A 17,780-nucleotide genomic window follows, 5' to 3' on the forward strand; every position below is an offset into this window, starting at 1 on the left:
GACATTGAATTTTTTTAATCAATTTTGCAACCTTGGAATGGAGTTACTTTCCTTCGTTTGGGAAACGACGATCTCTCTGTTGAGATATGAACGAGAGATGAGTACCGCTGTGCTAAGCCAAAAAGACGTATGCGAATTTGAGAGTTGCCAAATTTTCTCAGATAAAATATGTATTTTTAAGGGATATTAATCCTATTTTTCCGTGGAATTTTCAAATATTTTAGATTGAATTGCGAACAAAATTGTCTAAAATTGTCGACGAAAAATATTCACAATTTTTCCAGTAAATTCGATATTTTATTGAGGAAAATGTGGCAGCGTGAGAGGGCTTATACGGCGTTTTTCCTCACAACGTTTGAGTTGTTCCAAGTTTCTTTCCGTCCATAAATCAGGGCTTGATAATGGATGAAGATTTACGAGTGTCATCATCTTGAGGTTTCTTATTTTATTGTCATCGTCCAGCAAGGCGAATAAAAAAGCAATGCTCATTCCGTGTTCTGCGAATGACATTCTTCATGTGCAAACTAAGAAGAAGCATAAATGGACTAAGTTCTGCGGGTTAATCATTGGAATTGGACGTATTTCTATCAAACGGAACTATGTGCATTAAAACATGAGCCCTGACACTCATAAGAATTCACGCATAACAGGGCTCAGGGCATAATGCACATAGTTCCGTTTGTTAGAAATACGTCCAATGGAACACTAGACAAGGTGCGAATTGCAGCATACTGATACATGTTTCTGAACGAAAATTTCACGTACAACACGATGCGCACAACACAAATTACCGAAATTATCTCCTTACGAAGATATTAAATGATTCTTGATGCGTGAATTCAAACCACCCGCTCATGAAAACTCAATGCTCTACGTAATTCACATCGCGCGCTAAAAGTTATCATGACAGTCTCTGCGATATAAAAATCTGGCAACCTCGATCTTGACGCTTCAGCTCAGCTATACCAAATTGCTTATAGTTTGAACAACACATGGTGGGAAATAAATATTCCTCGATTGAGAAGCTTGCTGAAACCGTTGCAGTGCGCGATTTGACTCACGTAGAGCTTTGAGATTCTTATGAGCGGACAGTACAAATTTCTCGTATCCAACGTGAAATAAGAACGTTAATATCTTTGTCAGGAGTTGATTTCGGTTATTTTCGTTGCGCGAATCGTGTTCTACGTGAAATTCTGGTCAAGAAACATGTATCAGAATGCTTAAATTCGTACCTTGTCTAGTGGTCCATTGATAGAAAAAATGATTGACAAAGAAGACAGAGGATACTGCTACCTCGCTATGGAAGAACGCCGTTTGAGCCTCCAGACCTTGCCCAAGTTCATTTGACAAATTAAGAATTTTTGGGGGAAATTTTACTTATTCGTCTCCTTCCAATTTTTCAGAAAATCTTGTTCATATTTTGTTCTAAAATCTGTGAAAATAATGAAGAATGCCCATTAATTTTTAAAATAAATAGTTTTCGTGAGGAAATCCAGTAACATTTGAATGCTCACACGACGTTCTTCCGTAGCATGACAGAATGGAACAGCAATTCTGTCGGTGACAAATAGACAAAGTAGGTAGGTAATAGACCAACACTAACAGGCGATCCTACAGTTATGCCATCATTTTCTTCCCAAGTCTATGAGAACCAGTCAATTTCAACAAATAGGATCGCTCTATATTCCGTTTGCCTTATTTCTCCATAGCTTTCTCCACCAGTTTCAATAATCTGGCAGCAGGTTCTATGGAAAAGATTAGTCTATTTTATGAAACGTTTGGTTAATGAATCTAGGACGTACTCTGACAGTTAACTCGAAAAGACACAGTTCAGACTTTGGGATTCATTTTTATTCCGATGTAAGTTAAATTCTCCACAGAATGATAGGAAGGTTTTTTTCGATAGGAAATGACAAACATATATATTCTCTATTTTTATAATATCAGATTACACCCCCACACTAGAGTAGGAAATACCTATTGTTCAAAACAAAATCACTTACTCTATTTAAGAAACTCCTTTTGTTTGTTTATACTTGTGACAATCTTTAGCCTCACCTAAGAGGAAATGACAGCAAAGCTGAAAGTGCATTTTAAGTAACCTCATTTTAGTGCTGACGTCAGGCCACATTAGTGATTTTCCCATTTAGAAAACTCATTTAACAAGGCACCGAGAGTGGAAAAGCATCTTACAGCGAGTTGTAAAGCGTAGTTGCAGCTCTTTGACTAAGTCAAACGTTTCTCAATGTTTATAATCTTGAATATGGCAATTTGGCAAAGTTTGAACGTTCGTGCGGCCTGTACGTACTTGTATGTTACGGCAACTTGTATCAGAATGCTGGAATTTGTATATTTCCTAGTGGTCCATTCATACGTTGGTTGCTCTTTTGGGGACTTCAAGCTCTATGACATATCCTTAAAATTACCGACTTGTCCGTGCTCTCCCCACACAAGCACTTTAGAGTGGATGTCACGAACGGGAATAAATATTACCGAAATGGATCAGTTGCGCTGGTCACAGACAAATCCCCTCATGGAGTCACAAACGGGAATAAAAATTACACAAATTGGCAGTTTTTCGTAATCTTTGATCGGGTCATTCTCAAATTCCTTTTTCCGTTCCTTCTCTCATTTCGTTTGTTCCTTGTCGAACCCGTTACATCCGGTCCATTCTACATATAATCTTTGCAATCGGTGAAAATGTAATCTTTATTCCCGTTTGTGACACTGTGGAGGCCTAAAATACGGGAACTAATCAGAAATGGATTCGCATTGTCTTGATTCTCAGTATAAAGGGACTCTCCCCACACAGGTATACACTCTAGCTCAAATTACGAGGAAATATGACAACAGCCGATTGCTCACGGAGGGGTTGCGGGTGCTCCTCTGCTGGCGCCCGGCGCGGAAGAAATCGGACATGAAATTGACAAAGATAGTAAAATTCTACGTTTATCTCATCACAATTTTAATTATAAGGGGTGCTTCTTTTAGAAAATGTTACTAGAAAGCCAATAAAACTACTCTCAAAACATCAAAATTTCATACTAATTAACACTGGAAAAAAAAACACATTGGATCTAGAGTCCAGACTCTTAAAAACTTGGATCACCCTGTATTTTAAGCGTCAAATAATGTCAAATATATCCTTGCCAGAGGAATCGAGTTTTAATGTTTTTTTTTCTCTTCTGTTTCAGGTAAGAATTTTCCACTAGTTAACCACAACCAACTACCTAAATCTTTAAGACAATAGCTCTTGGTAAGTTTCCGCATGTTAAGAACTTACTCAAAATTTACGATGTGGTAGATAATACTGCACTGGAAAAAAATCACATTGGATCTAGAGTCCAGACTCTTAAAAACATCGACAAGAAAAAGTATTCTTGTTTCAATCAGAATGTAGCTTAAATCAAGAACCAAGCCTCTTAATTTGGACGGATTTCCTTTCGATTCAAGCTTAAATCTGATTGAATTAAGAGTGTTTTTTCTTGTCAATGTTTTCAAGAGTCTGGACTCTGGATACGATATGTTTTTTTTTCCAGTGAGGAAATATGACAACAGCCGATTGCTCACGGAGGGGTCGCGGGTGCTCCTGTGCTGGCGCCCGGCGCACAGTGGATCGAGTCAGTAGGAGAGGTCAGACATGAAATGGACTACATTTTGCAATTAGGAGCTATAAATCCCGGCCCGGTTTAAAAACAACGTGTGTGCCATTAGTTTCCCAATGCTCATAATTGTTTTTTCAGATGAGCCAGAATTTATAGCTCCAAATTGCAAAATGCAGTCCAAATTATTGACTAAAATTGCAAATTTTGATGTTTATTTTGTCACATTTTAAATTTCGAGGGGTGCTCCTTAAAGACAATTTTACGAGGAAACCAATGATACCACTTTTAGAACCTCAACGTTTTGTATAAACGGAGTTATAAGCTTTGAAAGTTTCCAAATTTTGCCCGACTTCTCCTAATGACTCGATCCACTGTGCGGCGCCCGGGACTTACGTGAAATGGGTTAAGCAATTTCAATGCACGAACTTTGGTATAAATTCAGCCGGAGGCAATCAGTCGCGTGGATGACGAGTAAATCTCGCCTTGTCAGGAGCCGAACCCGGAGCCGTCTTCGGGGTCGTCGTTGCAACGTCTTCGCTTCAGAACCACCTGAGGCGCCGCCCGACTTCGGCGAGGACTGCATCCGTGGCGAAAGCTCCAGCCCTGGCTTAATCCTATTATTTCACTGCAGTGTCGGCTCCCGAGCCTTTCCTGGGAGATTAAAATTTAGGCGCGTGATCCTTCTATGATTCAAAAGATTAATGTTACATCCGTATTGTGATTAATCTGCGACGGGAGCAAGCGACATCGAGGTATCGATCCAATTTCGCTGAAATACTGATTTCAGTTTTAGGTTTTTTCAAAAAACGGATCAATGGAGAATGGAGATGCATGTGTGAGGGATTTGCAATTTTACCGTTGATTCTTATGTAAAAGTTCGTGAGAAACACGATGGTGCCACTGGTTTTCTCTGAAATCATCTCCCAAGCTCAAAAAAGCTCTCAAAGTGAGGCCAAAATGGAGGGGATGCCCCACGCTATCCTGAGAGTCCACGTCTACATCAAGACATACTCTCCATGCAGAGATAGGAAGCAAATACATTAGCAGGGTTGCCACTTTATTTGGGGACTCCAAAACTAGAAATACGGCAACCCTGCTAATATATTTGGTCCCTATCTTTGCATGGAGAGTTTGTCTTGATGTAGAGGTGGACTCTATAGCGTGGGATATCCCCTCCATTTTTGCCTCACTTTGAGAGCTTTTTTTGAGCTTGCGAGATGATTTCAGAGATAACCAGTGGCACCATCGTGTTTCTCGCAAACTTTTACATAAGACACAACAGTCAAATCGCAAATTTCTCACACTTGCAACATCTCCATTCGCACACCAACATTTCATTGCATCATCTGAGAGTGCCTAATGAGCTGGGTTTGCAGTACTTTTCATAATTTTCACTGCAGTGTCTGCGCTTTCATGGGATATTAAAATTTAGGCGCGTGATCCTTCTATGATTCAAAAGATTAATGTTACTAGAGAGGGCAACAAATCTAGGGCAGACAAATTTCTGGCAAAGGTTAGCCTCTAAAGGCCTAGATACACACGTCGATCAATCGTCGTGAGTGAAAGACGAAAGCCAATGGAGAGCCTTGATTCCGATAAATCGACGTCAATGGATCGAAATCAAGGCTCTCCATTGGCTTTCGTCTTTCACTCGCGGCGATTAGTCGCCGTGTGTATTGAGGCCTTTAGTGAATCGAGGCTTGAGAGGGTGATTCTGTAGCGATCATGAAATTGCTTAGAACTAGGTATCAACTCTAACCGCATCGCCTTTACCATTTCGAATCCTCTTGACTCTTGTGGGAGTTGTCCTCATTTCCAATACCGGCATAAAGTTAAACCACTGGCTTACAAATACACATTAAAACACTCCGAGTCGACCTTAATTCCCCGCTTTGGTCTTCTAGGAACAGTGCCGGATTTATAAATTATTTTATCAGGCGCGAGATTGATCATTGGCGGATCCAGCAAATTGGCAACATTGTTTTTTCCCCTTTTAAACCTGCGGAAATTTATCGATTCTTGTAGGGGCCAGGTGCTCCGACAAGAATCGATTATTTAACATAGGTTTAAATGGAGGTGCGATGGAGGAAATCCGGTTTTGCCAAATCGCTGGATCCGTCTGTGAGATTTATTCTGCAGTTGCTCCGAGGTTGGAGCCATTTTTTTTTAACGAAGGAAGCTTTGAAGGCGAGTCCTAATTCCCGAATATGCGATAGCTATTCTGAGTTTATTTCGCCGTAAAGAACCGCATTTTCCAGGAGAGTGTGGATCCGATCGACATGAATAGATCGCAAACTAAAAACATGAATCGATCGACAAATTATTAAATAAAACTGCTTGTTGATTCGATCGACAGGAACCGATTGAAAAATAAACAAGCAGGAAGCTCCAACGCATTGGCGTCGGAGAGCGGCTCTGGGGGCAGTAGTTGTAGTCAAGAATGAGGGCCTAGACACATTTTGTCATTGATGTACAATCCGACAACTGTCGATTCATGTTTTGTAACTTAGCAGATTTACGTAGCCGGTGTATAAATGTGTATTGGGCTTTGATATGGCGAATACATGGCATTATCACTTGTTGTATACTTTTAATTTTGAAAGCTCTTTGGAGGTCCGCTTCCTAAAAAATCTCTGGTTGATAAGTCGTTTAGCGAGGCTGCAAAAAATTTGCATTTTTATATCTGAAAGTGTAGGTATTGGTTTTTTGTATAATTGTTTTTTTGGATTGCTGGAAAAGTAACGCATACTTCTATAATTTAGGACTGAGTCAGGGAAATATAAGGTTCGTTAAATAGTAAATATTCCTAGTACCGTGTGACACTATTGTTAACGAAAAGTTTTTGCAACTTGTCAAAGAGGTTGTTGAATGATCTTCGAATAACTTTTGATGAGCTAGAGGTAATGGTTCTATCTGCAGCTCGTGGACTTCTGTACGATATTGTCCAGAATCATCTAAATTTTCAAAAAGTGTCCGCTTGTTCGATACCCAATTTGCTCATTCATGCATACAAGGAGAAGCGCATGAAAGCTTTAGCAGACATTTTGGAGATGAATCAAGAATTAGATGAAGAATTTATGACTTAAATCACGGCACCTTAATCACGGGATGACCTTAATTACGGCAACTATTTATTGTCCATGAGATGCAGATGGTTCCATTTCCCTAGCTCATCAAAAGGTATTCGAAGATCAATTTCATCAGCCACCCGTACGAACCACGTTTCTAGTGACCCGTACTTGCTTCGCACGTATGAAACATACAATCAGAGAAAACAGAATTCATCTTACAATAATCAATAATCAGTAGGACATGAATCGTTGCGATGTATAATACGACATTATAATGCGGCATTACTATTGTAATTCATTTTAATGTTTAGGGGCATTATAAATCATTATTGCCACGTCGGAATGAAATGTTGTAGACTGAATTGAAAAGCATGTTGGCAAAATTTATTATAAAAATAGTATAACATGTAGGTACATAACATAAAGGTAATACAAATTAAATGATTAGAGCGTGTATATTTCATTACATTATAGGTATATTACAATCATTTTTGTCATTGTTGGAAATTTTGATAGTTTGAATTTTGATAGTTGATAGTTGATAGTTTGAGAGTTGAAAATTTGGTTATTTTATTTAGTTAAGGTGATTCGATAGACGCCATATTTTGTGTCAGAATGGCATGCGACATATCCCATCAATTGGTTCCATTTTTTCATTTACTCATCATTTTTCTCCAATTTTAAGTTTCGCAATTCTGTTTTCAGGAGACTAAAGCACTCACTTATCAATTTGTATATTTATATTGAGTTAAGGGTAGAGACGTATTCCTCACCGGAATTGAGGAATGGAGGTGTTACAGTAAGTCCGGCATTAGGTTCCATTTCGACATCAGCGACGATCAACGCTACGATACTGGAAGCCAGTCTTCCGATATTAAATCCCTAGCGGGGAAGAAAAAAAATGCCTAGATTTCGCTAAAAATCCCTAAATCCCCAGATTTGCTCAAATATACTTAAAAAATCCCTAGATTTTGCAAAAAGCGCCATTTTTTTATGAAGAATCATGATGTCATTCGATGTAGCGATTTGCAATATTTAAATCTGATTGGCTCGTTTGAATTTTGGCGCTCTCTGAAAGCAGTGCTAATCCAGACCAATAAAATGAAAGAATATTAGTTGATTTCTTATTATTAACAGGTTGAATGCAGTTGAATGTCAAGTACATCGAAGGACGCAATCGTTTTAATTTCCGGCTTATTTGCGGGGAAAATGGTGTTGCCAAAAAGGCCTACAAAATATAGATGAAAAAATGTTTTCGATTGTCGAAGCTAGAATTGAGGTTAAAAAGTTGATTTTTGGTAACTTTACCTCATCAAAAAAAAATCCCTAGATTTCCTGAAAAATCCCTAAATCCCTGGAAATTCCGGAAAATCCCTAAATCTAGGAATAAACTCTTAGACATCGGATGGCTGTTGGAAGCATTAGAGTCAACATTTGAAACGCTGCTGCAGAATTTGCCGGGAGTATAATCGAGTGTTGAAAGTCAGTAGAATTGAACAATGTAATAATTGCTTTCCGAAATAAGCGTTATAATAAAAAAACAACGAATCTGAACTGTTAATACTGGAACACACCTTCTGTAAATGTACCTTGCGAGAGATAAGTAAAAAAATAGATGTACTGGAGGAGAAGTGCTTCTCCACAGAGTTTGAAGAAGGAAAAAAAATGCCCAAATTTACTTACTTCAGCATTTTCGGCAAAATCACTGCAATTTCCGAACCTTTTTCTGGCCAGGGGCCAAAATTAAATGATTATGAAGGGCCACTTAGATGTTGTAGATAAAAATAGGACTGTTGAAAAAGTCGCCGTTTTCAATAAATATGTACCCGGAATGGAAGACATCTAGGGGAAAATTGTTACGATTTTCCGATGCAAATATTTTCCTACAATCTATTTTCCTGCGTTTTGGGATTATACGTACTAAGCAGGCTAAGAGCCCGTTCGCCAAAACTAATCGGAACTGTATGAATGAATTGCTCCTTTTAAAAATCAAAACAATATCGAATTGCGATATATTACACAGTTAAGATAGGGCTATGTCCTGTCGTAAGCGGCGACATAAAGTCGATATCATTTCAATAATCGCCCCAATGGCCACGATAGTTGTTAGACGTTTACGGTTTCCCTGGTAACCTTTGTTTGCTATCAGCTGATATCGAGTAAATGACTAGGAAGCTCCAACCCAGTGGTTAAAGCTTCCTTAACCGCGAAAACTTTAAAATTCAAATTTTCAAATTTTGAACGTAAAGTACATTTTTTCCATCACGAGATAAAAGCACAAACAAGTTTTGAATTGTTGACTGTATCACCATGATTCCAAAAATACAATACACAACATAGCATTGACTAACAATAAAACAGTATGCAATAAAATAAAGTCATGACAAGGAACATAGCCGAAAATGGCGCCGATTCCCATCAACCAACGCGCGGTCTCTACAATGTAACATGCTGCATTGATACTCCCCAGCTGGGACCGTCCGGAATAGCAGCTCTAGTGCAAGCACCAGAGCCGCTAAAACGTGAACCAATCGACGTGATTTGATCGGCACCGATTTGATCGACAAACCTGTGAATCGATGGCAAATCTGTGAATCGATCGACTGCTCCGTGAATCGGGCGACAAACTCGTGAATCCATCGACAACCCTGTGAATCCATCGACAAAGCCGTAAACCGATCGACATACACTTGAATTGATTGAATTATGTACATCGAATCACGTCGATCAGTTCACGCTTTCATTTTTTGATCAAATCGACTTCGGCTTTTTCAATAATTTTTCGATCGAATTGGTGTCGATCGGTTCGCGTTTTATTTTTCAATCGAATCGATTTCTAGCTCCTTTTAGAAACGACCCATGTGTCATTAATTTCCTCATATAGATACATTCGTCCTTCTCCGCCAGAAACAACGGCTCTGTATGGTAAAATGTGATCTAATTAGAAGTCATTTTTTAGATGGAGACGTTCAGCTCGATAAAACCCGCCTGTTGCGTTTCCCGAGACCACGCGTCAGCTTGACGTCGTGAACCCAGGTCGGGACGCGCCACCCAATTACATCGGCGAGGCGTGATCGATTACCAATATTTTTCCATTCGAAGCCACGGTTAAGAATCGATTATTAAGGTGCTCGTTGCGGATACCCCGCAGTGGCGTGGCGTGTTTTGCGATATATCGATCGATACGCCACTCAAACCTATGAAAAAAGATCGATCATTAGGGTGTTCGCAGCGAACACCTTAGTAATCGATCCTTTACCATAGCTTCAAATGGCGAGATATCGATAATCGATCATTCACGCCACGCCACTGATACCCCGTTAATCGACCCTTCTCCATCGGTTCTAACGGCACACGGTGGATCGAAACCTGCAAAAAGTCGGACATGGGCGATTCTCACAAATAGTCATTTCATTGATGTAAATGTCTTCCCAAAGAGTTATATTTTATGATACAGGTATTGGTTTTCAATTTTTAACCCCAGTTTAACGCACACAGCCTCCTAAAGTGGCTCAGGCGGCACTCGAAAAATGTTGCCTCACTCGGGACAAACCGTTCGCCTGTTGGTATTTCCCTCCGATAGATTTATGACAATTTCTGACTAAAGTAGCTTGTTCTCCTCCTTAAGTAGAATATATTTCACTAATAACAAGTTAAAATATCGCTATTTTTATAAGCGGTATTCTTGCTTAAAAGTACCCTCCTCAATACCGTAAAAATAATAATATAGCTAGACTTTTAACTAGCTATTTCAGCGTATTTCAGGGAAACCTTTGTATAGCAGTGTTAACTGATCCCTGAAGATTCATTATCAAGAAAAATTGGCTGCCCCAAAGTGCCCTTTTGGGAATAAAGCTTAAATGATTTTGAAAAAGTGAAGTTCATAAAATGGTGGCTCGAGAGAATTCGAATTTCACAGGCCTGTGACGAATAAAAACCGGGCATTTGATAGGTGATCTGTATGTAATTTTTAGTGCTGAGTCCGAAAATGACCTTGGTTTTTCTCCTACACCCACCGATTTTCCGGAAAATTGAGATTTTCCACTTAAAATGGACTTTTCGGGAAATGTGATTTTCCGGAAAACTGGTGCATGGTAAAGAGAAACCAAGGTCATTTTCGAATCCAGGAGACAAAAATACATGAGAAAACATGCCTTGCGTGGTTAAAAAAATGTCCACGTTGTTTCAGATAACGGGGTTTTCCTCTCAAATGTCCTAATCGACGCATATGATACTAATCCGTTTGTTTTGCGTCTGAAAAGACGGGAAAATTATATCAAGTTGGTGTCTAATGGAGCATTTTTCATCTACTACTTGATGCTAAAGTCAAAAATGGCCTAAATTCTTTTCTATCTTCTAACTATTTCCCAAAAACTCGCGTTTTTTTGACATCGGATTTTTTTTTTTTTTTTTAATGTTTAATTTCTTCGGAAAATTAGAAGTTAATAGAGAAAATTGAGGTAATTTGAGCTTCAGCAGCAATCATTAAGCCGAAGAAGCTCCATTAGATACCTAAGTATAAATAAAGGCAGTGTACAATGGTGACTCGCGGGGCCCTTAATTAGGAAGGCTCGGATAATACATGATTTGTGTTGATTGATGTGTATTTGATTTATATTTTTCTCTCATATTTTTCCCCCTTGTCATTTTCTTTTGTTAGAAAGCTAAAAAGGTGCCCCAGGAATGAAGGGGAAAGGAGATCCTCTGTTTTCCTCTCAACATTTTCGGATTTCTATTAATTCATTTTTTGGGGGGGGGAGGAGGAGGGGGAATTGTAAAAGAGATGAGTAATATACGTTTTATATACGATATTTAAACATTTTACCGGAGAGAAAAGTCCATTGAACACTTAAAACTCCGATTGAAATGAGTGTAGAAAGTTTAAACTTATCTGTTGTTAAACAATATCTCTTTATTTATCTGAAATTGTGCCAAAATACATATCTAAACCCAATAATCAGGAAAATAGTCATCAAAAATGAAATCTGCGACGAAAAATACATAAGAAGCATGTATCCTGATTTGTTTTATGAGCGCAAACACTACGTAAATGAGCAAACCAAGTCGCGTGATGTGCCATGTCCGGCCTGCCCTATGACTCGATCCACCGTGCGGCAGATCAATCGATGTATCGCAAAGCATGCCACGCCACTGCCCAATAAGTACGTTGATCCGGAGGTAAATCGATCGGTCATTAATGCAAATTTGGACTGCGGACGGTGTTGCCAGCGTGATTTAAAATCATTCGATTTCCGATACCATGCGATTGATTCGATTTTCTCGTGCATCTGGCAACGTTGTCGCGGGGAGAGCGCCCTGCCCGGGCTCATCGCTAACGGTTACTTATTTGCGTTAAACAGCAACTAAACCAATAACAATATCAATTTAGTTCGCCGACCGATGGACCATGCTGGAAGCGTAACAGCTGGTCGCTTATCTCAATTTACCCTTGATCAAACGAAACGGGACGGAGGCCCTTGTTGTCGGAGCAACGGGTGGTTTATTGTCCCTGCGAGAAGTGCAGACCATAGAGAAAGAAAAGGAGGTGTCTGCATTTCGGGCATCTTCACTGAAAAAAAATTCTCGGCGTTTTTGCCAAGGTCCGTTGGTACCTCTACCATCTCACTTTTTTTACCAATTATTGATAATTTTACCAAGACAGACTGGTAAACTTACCTAAAAACCGGTATTTTCACTGTTTTTTCAGGCAAGAATACCACTTTTATTGGTAATCAATTCCCGGTAACTTTGCCATCTTATCTCGGTAATTCTACCATAGTCGATAAAAAATATTGGCGTTTTTACCAAGGTCCAGTAAAATTACCGAGAAAGTTCAATCATTTTACCGAGATTTCTCGGTAAAATTACCAATTCCATAAATGGTAATTTTACCAATAAAAAACTGGGATCAAATAGAACCCTGAATTCTCGGTAATTTTACCCTTCTCTTAGTAAATACACCGAGACTTTTTTTTCAGTGTAGATTGTTTTGATGACGTAGGTCGGTACGTTCAATTTTTATCATCGATTTTCTTAAAATGGTGTAGTTTAGGGGGAAAAGTCATTGTATACATATAAAGTGTTTGAACTAATATCACGAGTTGATAAAAGCAAAAAAATCGGACGTTATGGTCTATTTTTAATACTTTAAAATTCGGATTTTGCTGGAATATCGACGCCATTTTGTACCGATCTACGTCACGAGGTGAACAATCCTCCAGATGCAAACACCTCCTTTTTTTCTCTATGAATGCAGACACAATGCGGGACTTGGGCCAATTTGGATCGAATTTAACAGAGATGAACCGTGTGTTTTGGAGACCAGGGAGCCTGCTTCCTGTGACGTATTTCTGATCGATAAAATCAGTTAAATTTCACAGCCAATCGATTAGAAGTTTATTTTGGACAATGTTCAGAAATTTCTGGACTCGATCATAGATACATATCTATCATGTTGAAGTTGTTCTGAGTCGGGACTTTAAAATTTGGTCAACAAATTCAAGGTTATCCTTAAAACGCTGAAAATAAGTGATGATCTCGTTAATCAATTATAATAATTCACGACTATTTTTAATGAAGAATCAATCTGTATGCTAATGCCTCAAACGAGATTGTCCCGTTAGTTTCTTACCGTATTTTTAAAATTTTAAATCGAAACACATGCAAGCCATGTAACTCATCATTAACAGTTATCCTATTGGTAAATTTACATAATCGTCAGAGGTCTAATTGCTGGAGGGTCAAAAGGGTTTTGACCCGTCCCTCTCATAACTAAACCCGTGTCCTGATAAAAAAATAATTTTCAGAGGTCGTTAAAATTATGAAAATTAGAAATAATTTACCTCGGACCCCTCCTGCTTAAAAATTTGATAGGTAGAGTGCTGTGAAAAATTTTTGAAGGTGATTCCACATGTCACCAAGTTTTACAGAGATCGATCAAACAGGAGCCGTGTACCGCACGGATAGTAGAGCTCTACACAGTGGTAAACGCTACTGGATACTAGTCAATTTACAAACGTTAAAGCGCCTTCATTTTCATTGGATACTGTGCAATACTTCCGAGGCGGAATAGTTGCTCACAGCGCCTTATACAGTGTCGCTGCCGTCAATGGTAGAAGATAGCAATTGCCGCAGGTATTACACTCTAGCGAGTGTGCAGTTACACATTTTTTCATCACTGCAGGTAAAAAACATGCATAACTAATTTGCGACGTTGCAATTTTTTCGCTGTCTCTTTTGTACGGGTAAAGGAATATAAAAACTTTAAAATCTGCCGAGATTCTTCCGAGGTATGACAAACAAATATTATTTCCATGTTTCATTCCAGTATATTTGTATAGTTTCCTTAAAAAAGGAAAAAGAAGCAAGAGTAGGAACATTTGAACGAACAAGAATTGATCCAACATTTCATAGCCCTTCGTGTAAACGGACCCGAATAGTTGACAAAGCGCCATTTACTAAGTGACCTTCAGCAGCTATCTTTTGCTTCCATGATGCAAAAAAATATTACATAACTTTGACCTTCTTTTTCCGAGAAAGGAGCGAAAAAAAAATTACTTGAACAAATAAACAAGCAACTTCCACACAAAGCAATTGAAAAAGTGCCGGTGTTGGAGGTTTAAATGGGACTGTCCCAAAGTGCGGGGATTTGCGAATCGATAGCTGATGTGAATGACAAATTTTACGCGAAGAATTATGGCGCTATTAAAAAAAATCTTCAATTCACTTCCAAAACTTGGAAACGACTCATTCAAAACTTTAAAACTTTCAAATCAACTTGAAAACGTCCCAAAAATGGGATTTTCAAACCGGTCACTTTAACGCGGGGATGGACCCGGTACCCTCGTGACGTCACAGTACATGACAAACCTGGTATCTTAATCAAGCGACTGCTGATCTCTTATGGAGAATTACATTGTAAACGATGAAGAGACCAGGTTTGCCATGTACTGTGACGTCACGAGTGCACCGGACCCGTGCCCGCGTAGAAGAGCCAAAATTGTGCAACAGGCCCATTGGTGGAAAAATGTTATCCCTCGTGCCGTCATCTTAGCTCTTAAAATGTTAAAATGTTCTTATCCACGATCACTGGATACCACCACTACTGCCACGAAACGCATCCATCTTAAACACTGAAAACACCCTTCGTAGTCGCCGGCATGCGAAACAAACACAAAACACCTTAAAGCATTTAAATGCAAATGCAATGACTACCAACACTCCGCCACCTTGGAAACATCCGATAGTGATATATTGACTTCAAGAGCATCCGCTTCACCTTTCCAGGATGGAAACTTTGAACCCGCCAACACAGTCAAGATAAACGCACTGCCAAGTTTCGCCCGCCCTCATCCGGTTCCTCGGAGGTTCAAATATTTATTTCGCGAGTCTCGACACCCCAGGACGGAACCCCTAGAAAAGAGGCGGTGCCTCCACACGTACGGTCGAATTAAAAGCTCATCATTTATAACGAGGACGCCGCGAATGTAGTTTATTGCAGTTCCCTCGCCGCAATCCACTCCTCGCTTCACATCTTTCAAATAAGTCCAGGAACTGATGGCAGCTTGGTGAAGACATTTCAGATCAGATATATTAGAAACCCCGCATCAGGTCTCACACTGAAAAAAAATCTCTGTGTATTTACGAAGAAAAGGGTAGAATTACCAAGAATTCAGGGTTCTATTTGATCCCAGTTTTTTCTTGGTAAAAGTACCATTTACGGAATTGGTAATTTTACCGAGAAATCTCGGTAAAATTATTGACTTTCTCGGTAATTTTACTGATCCCCGGTAAAAACGCCAATATTTTTTATCGACTGAGGTAGAATTACCGAGATAGGATGGCAAAGTTACCGGGAATTGATTACCAATAAAAGTGGTATTCTTACCTGAAAAAACAGTGAAAATACCGGTTATTAGGTAAGCTTACCAGTCTGTCTTGGTAAAATTACCAATAATTGGTAAAACAAGTGAGATGGTAAAAGTACCAACGGACCTTGGTAAAAACGCCCAGAATTTTTTTCAGTGCATATCGTTTGAGGTGGAACAATGGCATTGTAGAGAACGACACGATAGTCGATAGATCAATTGTATTACATTTTACAATAAGGAACCACCATCTGTGGCTCTCCCACAAAAGCACATATTTGCATGAGGAACCAATGGCATGTCTCTTGTTTCTAAAATGGGCCAGAAATATTGGTTCCTAATTGCAAAATGCTGTCCTATTGATAATAGACCTCTAGACAAGGTACAAAGTCAAATTGATTCGATGGACGCCATGATTTGTGACAGAACGAGATGCGATGCACCGCATGTATTAGTTCCATGATTTTAGGCACTCGTCATAGTTCTCGAATTTTGAGATCGCAATTCTGTTGTCAGGAGACTAAAGATTTCACTTACCAAGTTTGACAAACAAATTGAACGTAATAAAGGCGTGGTTCTTCTAGAGGAAAAAATCGCATTCGAGTGCAGTTTCGATATCAGTATCGAATGCGATATTTTTCCTCTGAAAAAACTACGCATTTAATACGTTGAATTTGTTTGTCAAAATCGGCAAGTGAAATCTTTAGCCTCCTGACAACAGAATTGCCATCGCAAAATTCGAGAAGGATGACGTGTACTTGAAAAAATGAAAGTAATCGATGGGGTACTTCGCAGATCGTTTTGACACAAAATATAGCGTTCACCGAATCACCTTACGCATTCTCATACATGTTTCTTAACCAAAATTTCACGTATAACACGATTTGTGCATCGAAAATTACTGAAATTAACGTCTGAGCAGGATGTTTAATGTTTCACGATGCGTGAATTTTAACCTCCTCCTCATGAAAACGCAAAGGTCGATGTGAGTTTAATCGCACACTGAACGTCACCGTGGCAATCACATGGTTAATTTATTTTATAAACGAAGCAACTATTTGGCCTCTGAGGTGACGCTAGAAGGTATCTACTTTCAATGAAAGTGTTACTTATTCCATGGCACTCTTCATCAAAAATTATGTGAAATAACCGTTTTTCTCTTTAATCTACATTGGTACTTTTTTGATTGGGGTTTTATTTGATGCATAAATCTAGCTTATGAAGCTACACACCGTTTCCACCACCATTTAGGTGTATTTAAAACCATCGATTCTGGGTGATGCACCTTGCCTCGCCTAAAATCGATATTTTTGGTTGATTTAAATGTAGGAAAAACTGTGTCACCAACTAACAAAATAACCTCCGAACGAAATGGATAGTTTAAAGATTAAGTACGAAATTGAAAAAAGCTGCGTGTTCACAACTTCAACACAATTAATCAATATTTATTACACCGAACCAAACGATTAAATTATACAGAAGTGAAGAGAAAGATGAACACTACCACATAAGGTAGCCTCAAAATTAGCAGCGAAAGTCAATATTTGTCAGGAGATACAGTTTTCAGTATACGATCAACAACTTTACCAGATTTTTTTTTATTATTTACACTTCAATTCCAGAGTCTACAAAAATCTGACAAATTCAATAAAATCGTAGTGAAGCTGGGAAAAGCTTTATCCGAGTACAGAAGTTCAGCTATAAACATAAATGAACTAAAACATAAGCCAACAACTAAAGCAATAAACGCAATTCTCAAATCAAACATGCCGAAAGCCCTCGGTGGCTCACTCTCATAATCTTCATCGTAACTCCTGAAGTTGTAATCAGAAAAATCGATAGTCTGTTGGAATTTGTTCAAAACAATTCCAGCTTCTTTCAAATGTGCAATAATAGACACAATCTCTGATCTATAAACCGAATTCGATAGCAAAAGTACGTCATATGGGTAACTCATTATACACTCCTTCACGATATGAAAGTCAATCGGGTCGTGCATGAAAGGATGAACTGAAAGAAGGTCATTTTTTCCCGCCAGCGCCCAGCGTGGGAGAAATACAATATATCCATCATTGTAAAGAGCATGAATTTCAGCATCTTGCAGGCTCTGCATCGCCATCGACGAGATGTTAATACCCAAATAGCTCCCGACTTGCAATTGCTCCTTATCCGATGAATATATCTCCCAATAAGGCATGAAAGCATATCTTTGCTGAAGATACCAGTCAGACGAGTCA

The 17,780-nt window shown here is 38.9% G+C and overlaps 1 protein-coding gene across 4 annotated transcripts in view; it reads left to right on the top strand.

Moving 5' to 3' along the window:
• Window positions 1–17,780, top strand: part of LOC109039213 (uncharacterized) — a 289,108-nt gene that overhangs the window by 89,353 nt on the left and 181,975 nt on the right. Inside the window, exon 2 of one of the 4 annotated variants that reach the window (XM_072304395.1) lies at window positions 3,195–3,256. The exons of the other annotated variants lie outside the window; for them this stretch is intronic. The gene's annotated coding sequence lies outside the window, so the exon portion shown is untranslated. The remainder of the gene's footprint in view (window positions 1–3,194; window positions 3,257–17,780) is intronic. 4 annotated transcript variants of the gene reach the window in all.

The sequence above is a fragment of the Bemisia tabaci genome, chromosome 9 (assembly GCF_918797505.1).
Source record: "Bemisia tabaci chromosome 9, PGI_BMITA_v3".
NCBI classification, from domain to species: Eukaryota; Metazoa; Arthropoda; class Insecta; order Hemiptera; family Aleyrodidae; genus Bemisia; species Bemisia tabaci.